The sequence below is a fragment of the Pan troglodytes genome, chromosome 7 (genome assembly GCF_028858775.2).
Source record: "Pan troglodytes isolate AG18354 chromosome 7, NHGRI_mPanTro3-v2.0_pri, whole genome shotgun sequence".
NCBI lineage: Eukaryota > Metazoa > Chordata > Mammalia > Primates > Hominidae > Pan > Pan troglodytes.
In genome coordinates, this window is record NC_072405.2 from 28,583,573 (window position 1) to 28,602,665 (window position 19,093).

General features: G+C 47.5%; 1 protein-coding gene and 1 long non-coding RNA gene across 2 annotated transcripts in view; one reads left to right on the plus strand and one right to left on the minus strand.

The window, feature by feature from the left end:
* LZTS1 (leucine zipper tumor suppressor 1) overlaps nt 1-19,093 on the minus strand; it is a 57,699-nt gene that overhangs the window by 28,808 nt on the left and 9,798 nt on the right. The window lies entirely within an intron of this gene.
* LOC107976258 (uncharacterized) lies at nt 696-15,639 on the plus strand. Its single transcript, XR_001720082.3, has 2 exons — nt 696-881; nt 14,130-15,639. It is a non-coding gene; the product is annotated as an uncharacterized LOC107976258 (long non-coding RNA).

A 19,093-nucleotide genomic window follows, 5' to 3' on the forward strand; every position in this document is an offset into this window, starting at 1 on the left:
GAGGGAAGTCTCTGAAGGGCAGTGGGTGGGGGACAGAGACTAATGTGTGTGGAAGAGATGGATAAGTCATTAACTGGGGACAGAAAGAATTATGGTTGGGCGCCATGGCTCAAGCCTGTAATCCCAGTACTTTGGGAGACTGAGGCGGGTGGATCACCTGAGGTCGGGAATTCGAGACCAGCCTGGCCAACATGGTGAAACCCCATCTCTACTAAAAATACAAAAATTAGCCAGGTGTGGTGGCGGGCAGCTGTAATACCAGCTACTTGGGATGCTGAGGCAGGAGAATCGCTTGAACCCGGGAGGCAGAGGTTGCAGTAAGCGGAGATCGCGCCACTGCACTCCAGCCTGGGCAACAGAGTAAGACTTCATCTCAAAAAAAAAAAAAAAAGAATTGTCCATATGGGTTAGCTCCCAGCCTTACTTCCCCCACCCGGGAGAAGCTTTCCTGCAGACCCGAGAGAGGTGGGCTGGGAGTTGGGGAAGGGCCTAAGCAGGAGAAAAAATCTAAGAAGGCATAGGTGAGGGAATCCTAAAGGGTAAGGGGCAATCTCGGGGTAAGAGAGGAGAAAGAGAAGGAAACAAGGAAGGACGAGGAAGATGGAAAGTGCTGGTGGGTCCAGTCCTAGCAGCAGAGGGAGGGGGTAAGACTGGGACTCTGGAGAGGACCTCCATTGTGATGTAAATGAATGACTGGGCAGAGAGAAGGGGCCCTGTGGGGAAGGGTGAGGGTGCACGGCAAGGACAGCAGTACGAGCTGAATGCAGTGACTGTATCATAGCTGCTGGTTATGAGGATTGGATTTCTTTTTTGCAGATGTCACGTGCCGGGGTGAGCTGTTATTAACTAAAAGGAGTCAGGGCTTAGCTGCAAGAAAGGAGGTATGTGGTTGAGTGCATTTCAACATTGGTAGAAGAAATGGTGTAGCCTGTAGAAATGAAGGCAGGCTTTTGGGACTGGAGCACATTTTAATGGGAGGAGAAGTCTATAAAGCTAGTAGCCCCCTACCTACTCCCCCATTATAACTACTTCCAAAAAATAAAGAAAGAAAGAAAATGTTTAAGAGGCCTTTTGGTTATCAAGAAATAATATAATCCTGGGATAGATTCATTTTAAGATACGCTGGTTTAATGAATGGATGACTATGATATTATAAAATATATATTTGGTCTTTGACCCCATTTCCTGGCATCCTAAAATCCTTAGAGTCTCCAGAGTGATTTTTTTTTTTTTTTGACTGATGGTTGGTAGCTTCAGAATAGGGCAGGTCACCAGAAAGACCAAAGCAGGATTAGATGGTTGGGACTTTCAGCCACTGCCCCTAACCTCTGGGGAGGAGAGAGGGGCTGAAGGTTAAGTTGATCACCAATGGCCAATGGCTTAATCAATCATGCCTATGCAATGTAGCCTCCATAAAAACCCAAAAGGACAGGGCTCAGGAAGTTTCTGGATAGTTGAACACCTGGAGGGTCTTGGAGGGTGGCGTGCCCAGAGAGGGCATGGAAGCACCCCACCTCTTCTCCCCTGCCTTTCTCTACGCATCTCTTCATCTACAACCTTTGTAATATCCTGTACAATCAATCAGTAAGTGTGTTTCACTGAGTTCTGTGAGCTGCTCTAGCAAATTAATCAAACCCAAGGCTGGGGTCATGGGAACTCCAATTTATAGCCAGTCAGAAGTACCGGTGAAAGAACCTGGTGAATTAATCTCCAGGTAGGTAGTGCCATAAATGAACTGAATGAGAGGACATCAGAGGGTCCTCTGCAGAGCTGATTGTTTTCTTGTTGGTTGGGAAAACCCCACATATTTGGTAATAGAAGTCTTCTGGGTTGATTGTTAACGGTGTTAGATCAGAGGAAAACGGTTTATTTATTAAAGGTGTTCCCAATACTGGACATTAGGATTAAGGGTAAGCATGTCAGAGGCATTTGAACCAGAGCAACTCCATGTTGAATAGGGGCTGGGTAAAATAAGGCTGAGACCTACTGGGCTGCATTGCCAGGAAGTTAAGGCATTCTAAGTCACAGGATGAGACAGGAAGTAGGCAGAAGATACAGGTCATAAAGACCTTGCTGATAAAACAGGCTGTGGTAAAGAAGCAGGCCAAAACCTACCAAAACCAAGATGGCGATGAAAGTGACCTCTGGTCGTGCTCACTGCTCATTATATGCTAATTATAGTGTATTAATATGCTAAAAGATATTCCCAGCAGTGCCTTGGCAGTTTACAAATGCCCTGGCAATGTCAGGAAGTTACCGTATATGGTCTAAAAAGGGGAGGAACCCTCAGTTCTGGGAAGTACCCACCCCTTTTCTGGAAAACTCATGAATAATACACCCCTTTTTTTAGCATATAATCAAGAAATAACTATAAGTATATTCAGCTGAACAGCCATGCTGCTGCTCTGCCTATGGAGTAGCCATTCTTTTGTTTTGTAAACTTGCTTTCACTTTATGGACTTGCCCTGAATTCTTTCTTGAGCAAGGTCCAAGAACCCTCTCTTGGGGACTGGATGAGGACCTCTTTCCAGTAACAAGTATATAAGGCTGGTATTAATTCCAACAGGACAAACCAAGAAATGGTTTAAGAACTGGGCCTTTAACTGTGGATTTTCACTTTGTAGGCTAATCTATGAGTTGGAGGAAGTAGGGTGGGGTGTTAGAAAATTCCAGCAACTCCAGGTGGGCGAACTGTCCTAAAAGCACCCTTTTCTCTGTTTCTGTGCACCATAGTGCCAAGAATCTGGTGCAAGATCCAAAACAGCAGGATTTGTCAGCCTCCTGGCCATTTCCCAGTAGGACTTGCTGTGTCTAATGCCAATTCCAGCTTGGTGCAGAGCTTGGGAACCCTGGGACTGGAGGGAAGGCTGGGAGCAGGAGAATGTGTGTGTGGAAACAGTCTCATCTACTATGAGCACCTTGGAGCGTCTTGCTCACCACTGTATGTATCACTTAGCACAGCGCCTGGCACATAGTTGTCTTACAGTAGGTAGTCGGGCAGGCATGAGCAGGGCAGGAGAGTCCCCAACCCAGGAATGTCAGGTGATCATCAGATGGTCAGGTGGTTGTTACAGTGTGTCTCTAAAATAATAATTGGTCACAGCTGGTGCCAGGGAACGGCAGTCTCCCAGTAGGTAGAAACACCTGAAGCTGGTGATCAGCAGCTTCCTGATAAGATCTCAGCAGTTGGGTGTGTGGGTTCAAGCATGCGCACTAAGAGGCAAAATGGTATAACTGGTATATTACCTTCCTCTGGGAACGAGACAGGTAAGTGGAGAATTCCTCAAATGAGCATGCACACAACTTCAGTAAACACACGGTGCATGTACAGCATTTGCCCTTCCCAAGTGCTGGCAGGCCACTGTGCATGTGGACAGCCCACGCAAAGGGAAGAATCAGGAGGAAATAACGCAATAGGAAGATGCCAACATAAGACCCCAAGTCAAAGGTCAAACCGTACACTTGACTCTCTCACAAGCCTCCCACCGGGCTCTCTTACAAGTGTGCTTCACTCCATTTCATTCCTGCCCTGATAGTTTTTAATACACTTTCACTCCTGCTCTAAAACTTGCCTCAGTTTCTCACTCTGCCTTATACCTCCTCTGTCTAATTCTTTCTTCTGAGGAGGCAAGAACTGGGGTTGCTGCAGGCCTGTATGGATTTGCTGCTGCTAATATGGAGCTCAATACATATTCATCGAATGAATGAATGGACTTTCTGCCTTAGTTCTCTCCTAGCTCAAATAGATCTTCCACATTGCAGCAACTAGGCACTGCCTTTCTAAAACACAGACTTGACAGCTTCAGGTTCTTTTCCAGCCTCTCCTCTCTCCAATAATTGTCTTAATTTCTTTCCTCGGAGATCTGTACTCACTCCCTGCAGTACATTCATGACCCTTTATGCCCTGGGTCCCAACCCCAATTGCCAGTTTTGTTTGTCCTGTCACCTGTCAGTGCTTTCTCACCATTTCTTCCAAATGCCACTCAGCACATAATGCTCTCATGTGCCACAGGCACAACCTAGAATCTCTTTCACAAAACTTGTCCCTATATCTCCAGCCTTCTGCCTGTGAAAACCCATCCTTCAAGGTCCTTCCTCCAGGAAGCCATCCTATGTTTTCCTTGCTGCCTTGTCTGTTATTGTACAATGGCAGACTGAAACTCTTAGAGAATTGATTTCATTCTGTTTCTGAAGTAACCTGTTCTTTATCTGTCTATCCCCTCTGCTAGTCTTTGGGCTTCTTGAAGACTAACATTGTTTTGTCTCCATTTACCCAGCTAAACAGCCATCCAAGGAAGGAGGGAGGGAAATCAGACAGGCTCAAAGAAGTTGGAAGATATGTTAGTGGGCTGGTGACAGGAAAATAAAAAATAGCAGACATCTAGCTATTTGCCTCAGAAATTGCTGGACTTTGGAAGGCTGAATTGAGAGAATCGCCTGAGGCCAGGGGTTCGAGACCAGCCTGGGTGACATAGTGAGACCCCCCCATGTCTACAAAACATTTTAAAATTAGCTGGGCGTGGTGCCATGCACCTGAAGTCCCAGCTACTTGGGAGTCTGAGGTGGGAGGATCGCTTAAGTCCAGGAGTTCCAGGCTGCAGTGAGCTCCAGCCTGGGTGATGGAGCAAGACTCTGTCTCAAAAAAAAAAAAAAAAAAAAAAAAAGGCTGAGCATGGTGGTTTATGCCTGTAATACCAGCACTTTGGGAGGCCAAGGTGAGCAGATCGCTTGAGTTCAGGAGTTTAAGACCAGCATGGGAAACATGGTGAGACCCCAACTCTAATAAAAACAAACAAACAAATAAGCTGGGCATGGTAGCACATGCCCATAGTCCCAGCTACTCAGGAGGCTGAGGTGGGAGGATCACCTGAGCCCAGGAGGTTGAGGCTGCAGTTAGCCATGATCTCTGGGCGACAGAGAGAAACCCTGTCTCAAAAAAAAAAAAAAAAAAAAAATTGCTGAAATTGCCAGTGAATTTTCTTTTCCTGATTTCACTTCCATCCCAAGAAGTAGAATTGCTACTCACCGAGAAAAGAGGTGAAAGAGGCCTTAGGCCATCCTCCTACACAGGCGACAGTGAAAGTGCTCTTATTCCCTTAGGCACCACCCCAACCCCAGATGAGGCTGGATTTCCCTCGTTTTCTCAGTTCTTTCTTTCGAAGAATCGGCCCTGATCTTCTTAGTGTAGCCCACAATAAGGGTGTACCCTTCCTTCTGCTTTCATCTGCCCAGTAATAGTGCTAATTGGAAGGACTTTGGCTCTTCCCGCAGCCTGGCTTTGTCAGGCGTAACAGTCCTCTCTCATTCTCTGGATGTGGCTCGTGTTCCTGCTGGCAGTCTTCCTCAGAGTTCACTTGTCATTCAGACCTCTGTGAAAGGCCCCCTTACAACTTGCTCATTCACTGTACCTCATTGTCCCTGCCCATTCATTGACATTCATGGGGATAATTCCTCCCGCTGCCACATGCACAGAGGCGCGTGCACATGTGTTCAGACCCCATGTCCCATTAGCAGTGAGAACACTTGAAATAAAAAAGCAGCACCGCCTGAATGTGGAACTGCCTTCCCCTTTAATAGCTGGGGAGTCGATTGCGCTAATGTTATTTCAAGAAGTACCAGGAGAATTGGTGGGCACAGCAGAGCAGGGAGGGAGGAAGGGGCAGGGTGGTCCTAACAGTTCCCTTCCTTAAAGCACTGTCAGCGACATCACTCCGGACAGACCCAGCTCTCCTCCTCCCATCCTTCCTCCCTAGATCCAGCCAGTTCTGGGAGCTGCACTCCCTACCTTCCACCTGGACATTAGCCTGGCATTCAAGGCTCTCTAAAAAACCGCTCACAAGTACCTCCCAGACTTACCTTCTACCTCCTCTCTAGGCTGAATTCTTCTCTAACCAGCCAGGTCTATGCCGATGATCTGCAGCTCACACTTTGCTTATCTGTTCTTTCAAATCATTCCCCAGGGCCTGGGTGGCTGCAATGGCAGTAAGAACAGTTGTTCTCCCTGAGCTACTCGGCAAAGACGGTGTCTACTCAGTATTTTTTAACGTAATGGTTATAGGAATGGTTGCAGAAAATCATTGCAGAAGCAGGACAAGGGTAAGATTGTGAGATGGGAGAGGATATCATTTGGATGTTTGTCCCCTCCAGATCTCATGTTGAAATTTGATCTCTAAGGGTGGAGGTGAGGCCTGGTGGGAGGTGTTTAGGTCACCGGGGTGGATCCCTCAAGAATGGCTTAGTGGGCTGGACACTGTGGCTCACGCCTGTAATCCCAGCATTTTGGGAGGCTGAGGTGGGCAGATCACCTGAGGTCAGGAGTTCAAGACCAGCCTGGCCAACATGGTGAAACCCCATCTCTACTAAAAATACAAAAAAAAAATTAGCTGCGCATTGTGGTGGGCACCTGTAATCTCAGCTACTTGGGAGGCCGAGGCAGGAGAATCGCTTGCACCTGAGGCAGAAGTTGCAGTGAGCCAAGATCGCACCATTGTACTCCAGCCTGGGCAACAAGACCGAAACTCTGTCTCAAAAAAAAAAAAGAATGGCTGAGTGCCCTCCTCACAGTCATGAGTGAGTTCTTGCTGAATTCGTTTGCACAAGAGCTGGTCATTGAAAAGAGGCTGGCATCTCCTCCTCTCTCTCTCTTGTTCCCTCTATTACCATGTGATATGTCTGTTCCCCCTTCACCTTGCACCATGGGTAAAAGCTTCCTGAGGCCTCACCAGAGCTGAGCAGATGCTGGGGCCATGCTTGTACAACCAGGAGAACTGTGAGCCAAATAACCCTCTCTTCTGTATAAATTACCCAGTCTCAGGTATTCCTTTATAGCAATGAAAAAATAAATGGACTAATACAGGAGATAAGAGAGAAAAGAGTTGGTGGAAGGATGGAGCTATCATTATAGTTGATTCTGCTACCAGCCCCCCAAAGTATAGCCCCTGGCCACCCCCTGACCTTCAGAAACAGGATCCTTTCTCTCTGATGTTAGGACCTGAACTTCTCCTCTGAGTACTGCAATCCCACCACCAGGCCTTCCAAGACTCACTCTAGTTCTGCCTTTCCATGAAGAGGGCCTTTTCTAGTCACCACGAGGGTCCACAGTCCTTTGACAGCCATGGGGTTCTTGGCAATACCCTCACTGGCACTTACAAGGCCTTTCATGTGCACACACCATAATGACTCATTAGAGACTTCAAGTTTCAGGGAGGAAGAGGTGGCGGCTCATGCCTCTGTAGCCCTCCAGAGCACTGGTGGGAAAGGCTTGCCTCTGAGCAGCTGCTCTCTGAGCCTGCTGGGCCTCTGATCTGGCAGATGCAGAATGGTGTTTGCTGGCCATGTGGAAAACAGTAGAATGAGTTATCTCACAGATATGACAGATATGACCTGGGGGCAGTTGCTACTGAGCACCAGGAGCATTTGGTGACCAAAAAAGCATAGGCTCTAAGGTCAAACAGATGAGGACTGTAACGTAGCTCCTTCTTGACTAGCTGTAAGAATTGCTACCTAATTGCTTTGAACTGTAGTTTTTCCTTTCGCATTTAAGTTGTGCTTGGGCTTCTCCACCTTGGCATTATTGACAAAGGCTAGGTAATTCTCTGTTGTAAGGGGCTGTCCTGTGTGTGGTAGGACATTTAGCAGCATTCCTGGCCCCTACATACTATGTGCCAGTTGCACTCACTCCCCTCTTCCACCAGTAGTGACCTTTAAAAATGTCTCTAGATGTTGCCAAATATTCCTTAGGTGGGTGGGTAGGGGGCAAAATCTTTCTCAGTTAAAAATCACTGATCTTTACACCCTGGGGTTTTAAAGATGAGAGGATGTGATAGTGCATGGGAGTTGTCTGATGATGTCTAGCATATAGTAGTAGATACTCATACATGTTGGTCCCACTGGATATTTCAAGAATAGAATTCTTTGAATAGAATAGAATAAAATAGGGCACTTTCTCTTCCATCCTCATGCACCATGGAGCATCCCTGGGGGCTCAGAAGTGGGATGGATGGAGCCTGACTGGGCTTGAGAAGAGCTCTGGAGAAGGTATCTCCACCCAGTGATCTCCCCAGTGGCTTCACTGGGCAGGACTGAAAAGAAGACATTTCATGGATGCTCAGATGTGTTCTGGAACTGTCTCATGAGAAAGGGATGTTCTGAATGGTCTGAATGTTTGTGTCCCCCAAAAATGCATATGTCGAAACTTAGTGACCAATGTGATGGTATTAGGAGGTAGGGCCTTTGGGAGGTGATTAGGTCATGAGGGTGGAGCCCTCATAAATGGGATGAGTGTCCTCAGAGAACTACCTTGTCCCTTCCACCATCTGAAGACATAGCAAGAAGGCACCTGTTATGAACCAGAAAGTGGGTCCTCACCAGACACTGAATCTGCTGGCACCTTGATCTTGGACTTCTCAGCCTCCAGAACTGTGAGAAATATATTTCTGCTGCCTATTGGCTACCTCGTTCATGGTATTTTTTTATAGCCGCCCGAACAGACTGGAGTCTGTTCTGGAAACCCGGAGAGGGATACAATTTCAGCAGTTTACACGGAGAGCCATTTCCAAGCAGGCAGCCCGTTTCTACTTCAGTTTTTCCTCCACACCTGGTTGTTCTGGGGAGACAGATGGTCCATTCTAGAGAAGGGAATATGAGTTATGTAGAGTAGCAGCTCCTACCAGCAAGGAGAGAGTGTGAGACACACTGTTGAGATGTCAGCTTGGCTGGAGTGCAGGATGGAGGGACTCAGGTTCTTCTGGCTGCAACTTCAGGTCACAGAGGAGAGAGTAACCAGCTGTGGCCACTGCACATCTGGCCTAATGTGCATCCTGCCTGCCCAAATCCAGGCCTCTCTATTCCTTCAGGCCTAGGATCAATGGAAATCTTCCAAGTCAGCAAATCAGGCTTCCACCAGAGGCAAAACCAACTGAATATAGGAAATCTCAGGGTTGCCCAAGCAATAGATGCTCCAACCCCTCTTTCTTGATGGTGGAGTAGAAATGACAATGGACTGGAGGTCAGACATCCTGGACTTGAACTTGCTCTGCTGGGCCATTGACTAGTTGTGTGGTCTTGAGTGAGTCATTCTCTCTGGGGCTTCCTTTCATCATCTCCCCATGGGCAGCTTCATAACCGCTCTTTCCAACTGAGAGGCTCTGGCTGGATCAGCAAACAAACACGCTTTGAGAAGAGAGAAAGGATTGTTGGCAAATGCCCACCAGCAAGTTCAGCCTCATGTTGAAGAAGCACCGGCCATGCCAGAGCCATTTAAAAGGGAGTCACTGGATGAAGGACTGAGCTAACAGGATGAGCACAGCCAAGGCAAACCATCTCTGGGAGACCAGAGCACAGCTGCCCTTCTGAAGATAACCAGGTCAGTGTGGAATAAGAGCTGGGAGCCCGCAGCCATCAGAGCAGAGGATGAGAAAGAAGGAGTTTATTGTTTGTTTTTGTTTTAATCACAAGATTAGTTAAGAGAAGGTAAAGGCATGCACATTTCACTTTTTTTTTAATGGAGAGAGTGTTAAGAACCAAAAGCCCAAGAGAGTGTTCTTCACTTGTACGTGTACATTGTCCGTGGAGACCTGTAGACCTGACCTCAGGGTACTAAGCCACACTCTGTGGTTCTCGCCTCTGCATTTGCTCATTTTCACCCTCTCTGCTCCCTACCTTGGGGCCTGCATCATCTCATGCCTAGCATGTAATGACAACCCCCAAGGCAGCCGGCTTACCTCTTCTGCCTCCAACCCATTCTACACAAAGGTCATTCTACACACAGATTTCAACACTTGGGTCACTTATCTGCCTGATAACCTTTCCCTGCTCCCATAGCCTATCTCATCAAGACCCATGCTCCCATCCGATAGTCTTAGAAAACCCCTCCACTAAGTGGTGAAATGAAAAGGCTGTGATCGAAACTGATCTTACAACTACTTCCTCATGGGGAGAACTCGGCCAAGCCTCTTTACTCTCTGAGCCCAGTTCCTTATCTCTGAAAATGACATAAAGAGCTCACAGGTGGTGACCTCATAGGCACACAGTGAGGATCAATGATACAATGGACGCAAAGGGCTTTACAAACTCTAAAGTGCAGTACCAACATTCTCATCCATTCAAGTCTCTGCAAGATGGCTTTCTTGTGGTTCTCACATTGTTTCCCTTCGTAGAGATTCTCCCTCCTTTTACTCATCATGAAAATCCTGCCCTTGTGAGCTCATCAACTTCCACACCCTGATGCCTTCCTTCACTGGCCATATCCTTTAGGACTGAGCCTGCCACCCTGACCTGCCTCAGTTCTTCCATGTGTAGATATGAGTCAGTGAGCGCCACTATGTCTCTGGGGCTTACCCATAATCTCATTTACTTCTCACAATAAATTAATATACAAAAACCAACTGAACTTCCATATACTAGCAACAAATAAATCAAAAAAGACATTGAAAAACATATAATTTGCAAAATGTGTATGCTTGGGAATGAATATAACCGAAGTTGCGTATGACCTCTACGCTGAAAACTCTAATGTATTATTGTGATGAATTAAGGAAAATCTATATTAATGTGGAGATATGCCAGGTTCATGGGTCACAGACTTGATAATCTAAAGATTTACATTTTACGCACATTGACCTAATGACAATACAATCACAATCATCCTAGCAGCTTAGATACTAAAATGCAAAGGAGCAAGAATAACCAAGACCATTTGGTGAAGAACTAAGCTGGAGGGTGTATATCAGCAGACAGCAAGACTTAATGGTAACTAAAACAATGTGGTATTGATACAGGTAAATAAATTGACCAATGGAACCAAATAGAATTCAGAAACAAACCCAAATATATAAGATCACTTGATTTATGAAAAAGGAGACATGGCAGGGAAGTGAGACAAAAAAATGCTGCTGGGTCAACCAGTATCCATTGAGGAAAAAGTAAATATTGACTCCTACTTCCTACCACACACGAATATTTCCAGATGATTGTAGATACAAACGCAAAAGGTTAACACCCTAAAGCATCTAGAAGAAAACCAAGGATAATATCTTCTTGACCTTTGGATAGGCAAAAATTTCTTGGCCAGGTCATTAAAAAAGCACTATTCTAGAGGAAAAATATTAATAAATTAAGAATTTTTCTTCATCAAAGGTCTCAACTTGGAATGAAAAGGCATGCCATAGAATAGAAGGAGATATCTACAATACACACACCTGACAGAGAACTCATATCAGAACATAGAAAACAATTCTCGTAAATCTCTAATAGAAAAACAGAAACCAAATTTAAAAAGGAGCAAAAGCTTTGAACAGGCTAGGACATGCTAATGGACAAAAATATATAAAAAGGTACTCACTGTGAGTACTGATTAGGAAAATGTAAGTTAAAATCATAATTAAATACCTACCGCTAGGCCACTATTCAATGGTAAAATGAAAAAGTCTGATAATACCAAGTGCTGGTGAGGATGTGAAGCAAGTGAAACTCTCATACACCACTGGAGGGAGTGCAGACATGCTCAGCCACACTATGAAAATGTTTGGCTGTGTCTATCCAAGTTGAACATAAGCCCAGCAATCCCACTCGTAGATGTACACCTGGCAGAAATGGCCACATGTGTTCACTTAAAGACCTAGCAGTTTTGTGCGTAAGAGTCCCAAACTCAAAATATCCGGAGACCTAAATGCCTATGCACAGTAGAATGAATGGGCTGGGGTTCATGTGTAGAGGGGATCCCAGGGGGCAACGGGTACGAATGACAGCACTGCTGCTACAATCACAACACGGACCAGTTTCACAAAGGACACGTTCTGTGCAATTCCATTCAGTAAGATGTTTAAAAAGAGGTAAAAATTATGGTGTCAGGATGGGGAGCAGTAGGGATTAGCAGATGAAGACAAGGGGTTTCCGGGGGGTACTTTTAATGTTCTCTCTTGACTAGGCTTCTATTTATATGAAAAATTTGCAAACTTGTCTAGTTGTTCACCTATGGTTTGCTCACACCTCTGCATGTATATTATACTTCAATACATTGATTTTAAAAGATTATCACAATAATCCTACGAGGTGGTTCTTTCTGCCCAATTTACCAATCAGGAAACATGTCTCAGAGAGGACAAGAAAGGTGTTTGGTGCCGGTCACTTGGAAATGAGAGGCAGAGCTAGAATTCAAACCCACACTATATGAGTTCCTAAACACCATCTCCTGACTTTACATGGAGTAAAGTCCACCCTTTCACGGGGCCCAGCTCCTCATTGGAGCTTCGCACCCTGGAAGGCAGGGAGTCTAAACTCCCACATCTTTGCTGTCAGCACAGGGCTGGACACTGCTGCTCAGCAGATGCTCAGCAAGAAGTAAAAGGTGAAAGTAAAATGTAAACCCTTGCCCACCTTGTTCTTTCGCTCCCACCTTCAACTCTCTTTCCCTTCCTGGCTCTACAGAGGGTCTATGAGCTTGCCCTGGCTGTTGACCCTGCCTTGCTCCTCTGCAGAATCTGTGCTGTCTTCAGGGCAGGGAGGTTACAGCAATGCTCCCAGAACTCAGTCCAGAGAGAGAAGAGTGAGTGAAGGGGAGAAAGAATGCTGCTGCCCGGGCCCAGGCATGGTGGCTCACGCCTATAATCCCAACACTTTGGAAGGCTGAGGCAGGTGGATTACCTGAGATCAGGAGTTAGAGACCAGCCTGACCAACATGGTGCAACCCCATCTCTACTGAAAATACAAAATTAGCCAAGCATAGTGGCACATGCCTGTAATCCTAGCTACTTGGGGGGCTGAGGCAGGAGAATTGCTTGAGCCCAGGATGTAGAGGTTGCAGTGAGCTAATCACGCCAAAGCACTCCAGCCAAAAAAAAAACATGCTGCCTGGCTTCTTCCCCTTCCCTAGGCCAGCTCACCTGCAGATGGGCCACCCCCAAGCAGAGGGTGGGGTCCTCCACACCTTTGCTGGGGATGGGGAATCCCGACTGTGGGTCTGCCCAGCCCCCACCTCCTGCCTCTCCCTGCCCCAGATGCAATCCTGTCTCCTGCTCCGTCTCAGCCTTACAAGCTCCTTTTCCTTCTCAAAGAGGAGTGAAGCTTTTCTGGTATTGTCAGCTCAGCCCAGCAGAGCTTGTCTTCCCACTGTCTCCCTCCCTCCCCCACACAGCTGGGGGATTCTGAAATCACCGCCTCGCTGCAGAATCAAGACCTGGATGTTGTCAGGAGCCTCTGCAAAGGCTGACTGCCAGCATCCCACGTCTCAGGAAGTGGGTGGCCACTGCTCAGGAGAAGCTGCCTGGAGACAGCCTCCCTCCCTTGCCATCACCTCTGGCCAGAGGCGATGCGCAAGTGGAAACAGCAGTGCCCAGTCCAGGGCGGGGAGGACACAGCTTCCTCTTGGGCTTCCATTCGCTGCGTGTGTCCTGTGCACTAGGTATGGGACGATGTACGACACACACATGATCTGGTGCATGCCTCACCCCAACCCCAAGAGGGTGCACTGTTACTACCCCAACTGATGGATGCAAACAAATGATGCCTCAGGTTTTATATCTGGCCAGTGGCAGTACCTGGCTTCAAACCTAGGTTGCGGTCAACAGCAGTCTAGCAATACACCCGCACAGGCATCGAGCACATGGCTCTCCCACCACTGGGGCCCCTGGCACCCCTCTCCCCACAGCTCCCCTGCTCCTCTAGAACTCACCCCAACTCTGCCCCCAACCTGCCCCTCCTCTGCCTCCCCTGCGTCTTCCAACCCTCCCCTCTGGATTCAGGTAATCCCTTCATTTAATCCTCTTCCCCCAAGTCTTGGGCCACTACTTCCATTTCCTTGTCTGTAAACTGGAGCTATGGGTAGTACCCACCTCATAGGGTTTTGGTAAGTATTGAGTAAAATTTTATTTGTAAAAGAAGGATATAATTAAGAGCTTAAAAATAGCAGCTGGTTTTTTTTTTTTTTTTTTAGACATATGGGACTTGGTGACTTACGACACAGTGGGATTGCTTGGGCTGAAACTCTTTTTACATTTGTTTCCAACTTCACAGGGCCATGGGCTCTATTTCTTCTGGCTGCTTATCTAAAGAACTCACAGCAATTCCATTTGGGGCCTTTAGAGATTAGATTTAGGAAAACAGATTTGTAATCATGTATCAATTGTTTGCAGGAATTGCTCTTAAAGTGCTTGGAAGTCACCGATCTAACCAACAGATGAAAAATTTCCTGAGGACAGACCCTCCCCTCTGGAGGCATCCTTCTATCATTGGGTATGGATGTAACAGGTTTGCCTGCAAACGCTGAGCCTTCCCTGATCCTTAGAAGTGGGCCAGGCAGACAAGCGGCTGATCGTGGGGGTCCTCCTGCCACTTCCTCCTGCAGAGTTCTGTCCTGCTCCCTCAGAAGCTCAGGTCTGGGCAAGACCCTGAGACCAGCACTGCAATTAAACCACATCCACAATTGGCAGCTGCCAGAAGATCCCCACCCACCTACTGGTCCCTCAACTGCTCCGGGGTCAGGCAATGGAGCACAGTTCTCAGCTGCTGGCAGGAAAGCAGGGAGGGCTCTGGGTTTGTGTGGCCATTTCCTCTTGTCTCCTGTCCTGGTACCTCCCTAAGACCCTCCTGGGTGGAGGCTTATTAAGCAGGGACCCTATCGCAGCACCATGATTTTCAACTCTTGGCAGGCTTCCCTGAAAGCATTTTATGCCAATGCGACTGAGGCTAATTCCAGGCTGCCTGAGTTTAACAAGCTCCCCATCTCTCATCAGCTCCTGACTCCCCGAAGCAAGGTCAAGTGGGAGTTTAATAGCTGTTCCTGGGACTGTGCAGAGGGCAGCCCTTTGAACTCAGTGTCTCAATCCCACAGGTGGGAGGTTCCCACCACTGCGTAATTTCGAGAGAGAGGGCCGAGACTGCCTGGGGGGAAGTCCCATGGCTACCTGGTTCGAGGCAGCTCTTTGATATCTCCTGGAGCACTCCTGGTCCTAGAACCAGACAGCTCTCAACTGAACTGACACAAGTAACAAACTCGGCATCCCCTCTCCTGGGCATCCCTACAAGCCATGCGAGCCCTGTGTTGGTGGAGACACTGCCTTCTCCACCGCAGACACCAACAAGTTAGAATGGAGAAACTGTCTATGGCCCTACCACCCTGAACACTTCGGATGTCATCTCATCTCGGAAGCTAAGCAGGGTCGGGCCTGCTTAGGACTTGGGTGGGGGAATGGAGAAATTGCTGGCCTTTTGACGATGCAGGTTTTAACATCAGATCTGAGCCCTAATAGCTGTGTGTCTCAGCTGTCTGGGCCACACCATGAACAGGGAAAAGTTTCCTCCACTTAAAGAAAGAAAAAGACAAAGAGGAGAAGGAAGGCAATGCGGAGCTCTCCTGGAAGGTACATTAAATCATTAAATGCCAGCCTGCCTGTTTCACGTAGGAGGACTCGTATATGTGTTCCTGGTAGGGAATGTGTGTCCAAAACACCAGCATCTTCTTCTCAGCCCACCCAGGCTGCCCCCATCTTGTTTAATGCCGTTTAGGCAGAATAACTATTTCTCCAATTTTCCAGTGCAGAATTAGACTCTTTAACTTGACTTCTGCATTTTCCTATGTGAGACTCAGCCGGATGTATGTCCTCTCCCACGTGTACAACCCCCATAAACTGAACTAAGAGAGAAGTTTCATTTTATTTGTTTTTCTTTCTCTCCCTTTCCTGACCTTTTGTGCTACATAATCCAGAAAATGATCCAGATGGGAAAGACATTGGCTTTGAAGCAGGAGGAAGGAGGAAGGAAGAAAGGAAAGGAGAATAACCCCACTTCTGTCCAGCCACTGACCTTGGGGAGAAATCTCCCTCCCCTAAAGTCTGTCCCATGCACGGGCTTGAGATGGTATTGTGGGGTCCTTCCCGAGGGAGGACAGAAGCCCAGCTGACTTGGATGGCCTCCCAGCCTTCTCCCCTCAGCTCCTCCACTCCTGCACCACATCTGGCATAAGCCAATCTGAGCACGACACCCACTTTCAGCGCTGAGTCCTGACCTCAGGACACTGAATGGTATCACAGCCGCCCATTCTACATAACTTCATAGGCTTTCAATCTATTTTAACGTAGTCAGATTGAACACACAGATGGAGATCCAGAGTGATCAAGGTACCAACGACTCCTTCCCATACTGTTTCCAGTTAAACCATCTCCCTTTGCCAGGGTAAGCAGATAAGAGGGTAAGGAGGTAGCTCCGCAGGCAGCACAACCTGACCCTAAAGTTGTCCCTCCCTGACCCCCTGGACACCTGCCTCTACCAGGCACTCATGACCCTCCCACACAGGCAACTCAGTCTCATGCCTGGTTTCCTCCCTTTGGAACTGAGGGGAAGAGGGTGAGACTAACATTAACTGAGCTTCTACTATGCTTCATGTGCTTTTACTTCTACTGGCCATATAATTTTCATAAAAATTCTATATGAGGCACAACACATTTTACAAATGAGAAAATTCAGGCTCAGAGAGGCCAAGTGACTTGCCTGATGTCACATAGCTAACAGGTAGCAGAGCCAGGATCTCTCTCGCCATTGTTCCATCTGCAATTGAGCACCCTTTCTGCAGAAAGTAAAGATTGCCTTGCTGAGAGACCTTTTGTCTCCATGCTGACTTTTCTTCATGGCACCAATTACCTATTTGTAACACATTTTACAAATGAGAAAATTGAGGCTCAGAGAGGCCAAGTGACTTGCCTGATGTCACACAGCTAACAGGTAGCAGAGCTAGGATCTGAACACTGATCTATCTGATTTCCAAAATCATGTTTTTTTTTGCCACTGTCCATTCCCCAAACTTGGGCTCAGGATCAACACACAGGAAAAACCTCATGCCTTGTCTTTAGAACTTACCTGCTCTCTCCACCTGCTTCTGAGACTGCCAGCCAGGTGAGGGTGAGTTCCTCTGGGAGACCAGGGAAGCCTGACCTGGGTGGAGGTGTTTCCTGAGGAAGGCCCTGCCTCCAGGGGTCCCCTCTCTGGAAACCTCATGGGACACTGCTACAGCTTTGTCCCCTCCCTTGGCTTGCCAGGTTTTTAGAAGGCAAGATGAAAACGCCTGAGCGGGTACCAGGCTGAGGAATCTTCCAGAGGAAGGTGGGAGATGCTGTTCTGAGAGTTTCATGTCAGTAGGCAAAGGAACCCCTGGCACCCAGTGTGTCTAAGATTGAGGGATGTCCCACCTCTTCTGCCCTGTCACTGACATCCCACCTGGCATCAGGACACGTATCTGCCTCCTGTCTGGAAATCTCTCCCTATGTAGTGTCGCTCTATGGGTAGCTAGCCCTGCTGACTGGCACCCAGCAACCCTTCCGTTTTGTTTGGGTTTGGCTTAAGCTGTGCACATATGAGAGAGGCAGAGAACTTGCTTTTCAGTTTTGAAAGTACCGACTGTTAGCAACTGCGACCAGCACAGCCTTTGCTGTCACAGAACCCTTAGGACAGAAAAGGCAGAGGAACAGACGGAAATAAGATGCCTCAAGCACTCAGAGAAACAAGACAGAAGAGTGGTGAGAAAAATACAGAGCGTTGTATCAGCTGTCACAAAAGTCCAGGGGCCCCTTTGATTGGGGTAGGGAGAAAAATCCACCAGGACTGAAAGCGTCTCTCTACTGCTGTGTTCTTGTATGCCCCCTGGGGCAAACCTGCCTACCATTGAGGTCTGAGGGTCTGATGAATTCTGCTGGCTCTTAAGTCCTCATCCACCGGCCCCACAGCACGTTAGTGGAAAGAGCCCTGATGTGGACCATCGATCCTGGCTCTGCCATGTCCCTCAGCCATGGGACCCTGAGAAAGTCCCTTCCCCTCTCTGGGCCTCTATGTCTTCATCTACGTAAAAAATAAAAGCCCTCTGTGATTTCTTTCAGGTCCAAAGCAGGGAGGTATTATCCATGTGTCCCATTAAATAAATAATCCTGGACCCAGCATCTTGACCTTGGATTAGGAACTTCTCTCTCTTTGAAGCCTCGGTCACCCCAAATATTCCCCGGCTACAAGAGGTCTCTGGGAAACTGTGCTATCAACTAGGAGATACGAGATGAAGATAGGTATTCTAATAATGGTATTTCTAGAAAGAAGTCTCTCCACCCTTGAATCTATTCTATATTCCATTGCTAGATTCACTTTCTAAAACCTGGGTCTGCTCTAGGCCGCCCCTCTGCCTCTGACTTCAGTGGTTCCCTGCTGTCTACCAAATAGCATGCACTCTCCCCAGCTGAGTATGCAAGGTGGGTGTGCAAGCGCCTCCTCAATCTGACTCCAACATGCCTTTCTAGAAAGGTTTCTTTCCCCACCACCTGCTCTTCCCTGTCTTGGCCACCCCTCCACTTCGTCTGCCTGGAAATCACACCCAGCCCTCGGGGCTCTTCTCCAGCTCTGTATCTTCCATGAAGACTCGGTGCTGATTCTGTTTTGTAGAATGATGTTTTTCTGGATGTTTTGTCTCACCCCCAATACCAGACAAGTGACTCGTTGTGGCAGGGTCTGTGGTTGCTCATCTTGCACCTGAGCATAGCACAGGGCTGGACATGAACCTAGCCTTCTGTGACTTTCAAAGGATGGAGCTGAAATAGAAAGAGATGGAGCACAGTAGCTCACGCCTATAATCCCAGCACTTTGGGAGGTTGAACTGGGGAGATTTCTTGAAGCCAGGAGTTCAAAACCAGCCTGGGTAATGTAGCAAAACCTCATCTCTAGAAAAAAATTTAAAAATGGGCCAGGTATGGTGATACCCACCTGTGGTCCCAGCTACCAGGGAGGCTGATGTGGGAGTCCAGGAGTTCGAGGCTGCAGTAAGCAGGGATTGCACCACTGCACTCCAGCCTGGACAACAGAGCATGACTCTGCCTCAAAAAAACTAATAACAATAATAAATAAATAAAATAAAAAGAAAAAAGAAAATGGAAAGAACTGGGTTCCTGGGGTGTGAAATAAAAGTTCTTGGCAGTGAGTATTTGTGTGTGTGTAGGGGAGACAGGGAGAGGATATGGATAGAGTGGTTTTTAAGCATCCTTTCAACCCTGAGGTGTTGTGTTTGCATGTAGAATATCTGAAGTTTTTTCAGCACAGGCTCTTTTGTGTCCTGACAAATCTTAGGACC